General features: G+C 39.2%; 1 non-coding gene across 1 annotated transcript; it reads left to right on the forward strand.

Annotated features, from left to right (window-relative positions):
* Positions 1-402: 402 nt before the first annotated feature.
* Positions 403-510, forward strand: LOC112700490 (small nucleolar RNA R71). The gene has a single exon (XR_003153399.1). It is a non-coding gene; the product is annotated as a small nucleolar RNA R71 (small nucleolar RNA).
* Positions 511-4107: the final 3597 nt, after the last annotated feature.

The raw sequence follows: 4107 nt of genomic DNA on the forward strand, positions 1-4107 counted from the left end.
CCATAGGGTTCTCCCATGTAATTCACCTCTTCTATTGAAGGGTTGTCAGGATCATAAGCTTCTTCTTCAGATGATGCTTCCTTAGGACTTCCATGAGAGATTTTGCATTCCAGACAGACTTTGAGAAATCATATTGACCTGTTGAGTCAATATTTTGTTTTGAGCCAATATGGCATTCAGAGTGTCAATCTCAAGAACTCCTTTCTTCTGACTAGTCCCATTGTTCACAGGATTCCTTTCAGAAGTGTACATGAATTGGTTATTTGCAACCATTTCAATCAGCTCTTGAGCTTCTGTAGGCGTCTTCTTCAGATGAAGAGATCCTCCAGCAGAGCTATCCAAAGACATCTTGGATAGTTCAGAGAGACCATCATAGAAAATTCCAATGATGCTCCATTCAGAAAGCATATCAGTGGGACACTTTCTGATTAATTGTTTGTATCTTTCCCAAGCTTCATAGAAGGACTCTCCTTCCTTCTGTCTGAAGGTTTGGACTTCCACTCTAAGCTTACTCAATTTTTGAGGTGGAAAGAACTTTGCCAAGAAGGAATTGACTAGCTTTTCCCAAGAGTTCAGGCTTTCTTTAGGTTGTGAGTCCAACCATATTCTAGCTCTGTCTCTTACAGTAAACGGGAATAGCATAAGTCTGTAGACCTCAGGGTCAACCCCATTAGTCTTGACAGTGTCACAGATTTGCAAGAACTCAGCTAAAAACTGATGAGGATCTTCCAGTGGAAGTCCATGGAACTTGCAATTCTGTTGCATTAGAGAAACTAATTGAGGCTTAAGCTCAAAGTTGTTTGCTCCAATGGCAGGGATAGAGATGCTTCTCCCATAGAAGTCGGGAGTAGGTGCAGTAAAGTCACCCAGCACCTTCCTTGCATTGTTGGCATTGTTGTTGTTTTCGGCTGCCATGTTTTCTTCTTCTTTGAAGATTTCTGTTAGGTCCTCTACAGAGAATTGTGCCTTAGCTTCTCTTAGCTTTCGCTTTAAGGTCCTTTCAAGTTCAGGATCAGCCTTAACAAGAATGCTTTTGTCTTTGTTCCTGCTCATATGAAAGAGAAGATAACAAGAAAATGTGGAATCCTCTATGTCACAGTATAGAGATTCCTTGAGGTGTCAGAGGAAAAGAAAAATGGAAGGCAGAAGTAGAAAATTCAAACTTATCAAGAAAGATGGAGTTCGAATTGTTCATTAAGTAATAGTGTTAGTCCATAAATAGAAGGATGTGAGAAGAGGGGAAGAAATTTTCGAAAATTAAGTAAAATATTTTAAAAACATTCTGAAAAACACTAATTGATTTTCGAAAACCTTGATTGAGAAAGAAGTAAAGTGATTTTTTTTGAAAAAGATTTTGAAATTAGAAATCAAAAAGATTTGATTGAAAACTATTTTGAAAAAGATGTGGTTAAGAAGATATGATTGATTTTAAAAAGATGTGATTGAGAATATATGATTTGAAAAACATTTTAAAAAAAAGATTTGATTTTTAAAAATTAATGACTTGGCTATCAAGAAAAGATATGATTCAAACATTAAACCTTTCTCAACAGAAAAGGCAACATACTTGAAATGTTGAATCAAATCATTAATTGATAGCAAGTATTTTTGAAAATAGAAAGAAATTGAATTTGAAAAAGATTTGATTGAAAAGATATGATTTGAAAAAGATTTGATTTTGAAAAGATTTTGAAAACTTGAAAAAAAATTTGCATTGAAAACAAAATCTTCCCTCTTGTGCCATCCTGGCGTTAAACGCCCAGAATGGTGCACATTCTGGCGTTTAACACCCAAAATGCTACCCTTTTGGGCGTTAAACGCCCAACCAGGTACCCTGGCTGGCGTTTAAACGCCAGTCTGTCCTTCTTCACTGGGCGTTTTGAACGCCCAGCTTTTTCTGTGCAATTCCTCTGCTGTATGTTCTGAATCTTCAATTCTCTATATTATTGACTTGAAAAGACACAAATTAAAAATATTTTTGAATTTTTAATAATGAGGAATAATCAAAATGCAACTAAAATCAAATAATAATGCATGCAAGACACCAAACTTAGCAGTTTGTATACTACTGACACTAATGAGAATGCATATGAGACACATAAACACTCAAGTCAAGAGAATTCAAAGATCAGAGTAAGAAATCATCAAGAACAACTTGAAGATTACTAAGACACATGCATGAATGCAAGAAGAACAGAAACATGCAATTGACACCAAACTTAATATGAGACACTAGACTCAAACAAGAAATTTTTGGATTTTATGATTTTGTAATTTTTTTGTGCTTTTTTCGAAAATTAAGTGGAAAAAGAAAATAAAGATATCAAAATTCTTAATGAGAAGTCCAGGAATCATGCAATGTTTAGTCTAAGACTCCGGTCCAGGAATTAGACATGGCTTCACAGCCAGCCAAGCTTTCAAAGAAAGCTTCAGTCCAAAACACTAGACATGGCCAAAGGCCAACCAAGCCTTAGCAGATCACTGCTCCAACAGCAAGTTGATAGAAATCAACAAGCTCTTGTGATGATAAGTTGAAACCTCGGTCCAATGAAATTAGACATGGCTTCACAGCCTGCCAGATTTCAACAGATCATCATGAAACTCTAGAATTCATTCTTAAGAACTCTGAAGAAAAAATACCTAATCTAAGCAACAAGATGTACCGTCAGTTGTCCATACTCGAACAATCCCCGGCAACGGCGCCAAAAACTTGGTAGCGCGAAATTGTGATCACTACAACTTCGCACAACTAACCAGCAAGTGTACTGGGTCGTCTAAGTAATAAACCTTACGCGAGTAAGGGTCGATCCCACAGAGATTGTTGGTATGAAGCAAGCTATGGTCACCTTGTAAATCTTAGTCAGGCAGACTCGAATGAATATGGTGATAAACGCATAGAACATAAAGATAAAGATAGAGATACTTATGTAATTCATTGGTAGGAATTTCAGATAAGAGTATGAAGATGCTGGTCCCTTCCGTCTCTCTGCTTTCCTACTGTCTTCATCCAATCCTTCCTACTCCTTTCCATGGCAAGCTTAAGCAAGGGTTTCACCGTTGTCAGTGGCTACCTCCCATCCTCTCAGTGGAAATGTTCAACGCACCCTGTCACGGCACGGCTATCCATCTGTCGGTTCTCGATCAGGCCGGAATAGAATCCAGTGATTCTTTTGCGTCTGTCACTAACGCCCCGCCCTTAGGAGTTTGAGCACGTCACAGTCATTCAGTCATTGAATCCTACTCAGAATACCACAGACAAGGTTAGACCTTCCGGATTCTCTTGAATGCCGCCATCAGTTCTAGCCTATACCACGAAGACTCTGATCTCACGGAATGGCTGGCTCGGTTGTCAGGCGAGCACTCGGTTGTCAGGCGATCAACCATGCATCGTGTATCAGGAATCCAAGAGATATTCACCCAATCGAAGGTAGAACGGAGGTGGTTGTCAGTCACACGTTCATAGGTGAGAATGATGATGAGTGTCACGGATCATCACATTCATCAAGTTGAAGAACAAGTGATATCTTAGAACAAGAACAAGCGGAATTGAATAGAAGAACAATAGTAATTGCATTAATACTCGAGGTACAGCAGAGCTCCACACCTTAATCTATAGTGTGTAGAAACTCCACCATTGAAAATACATAAGAACAAGGTCTAGGCATGGCCGTGAGGCCAGCCTCCTAATGATCTAAGAACTAGATGTCCAAAGATGAAAATACAATAGTAAAAGGTCCTACTTATAGAGAACTAGTAGCCTAGGGTTTACAGAGATGAGTAAATGACATAAAAATCCACTTCCGGGCCCACTTGGTGTGTGCTTGGGCTGAGCAATGAAGCATTTTCGTGTAGAGACTCCTCTTGGAGTTAAACGCCAGCTTTGGTGCCAGTTTGGGCGTTTAACTCCCATTCTTGTGCCAGTTCCGGCGTTTAACGTTGGGAATTCTGAGGGTGACTTTGAATGCCGGTTTGGGTCAACAAATCTTGGGAAAAGTATGAACTATCATATATTGCTGGAAAGCCCAGGATGTCTACTTTCCAACGCCGTTGAGAGCGCGTCAATTGGGCTTCTGTAGCTCCAGAAAATCCGCTTTGAGTGCAGGGAGG

Source organism: Arachis hypogaea, chromosome 6 (genome assembly GCF_003086295.3).
Source record: "Arachis hypogaea cultivar Tifrunner chromosome 6, arahy.Tifrunner.gnm2.J5K5, whole genome shotgun sequence".
NCBI classification, from domain to species: domain Eukaryota; kingdom Viridiplantae; phylum Streptophyta; class Magnoliopsida; order Fabales; family Fabaceae; genus Arachis; species Arachis hypogaea.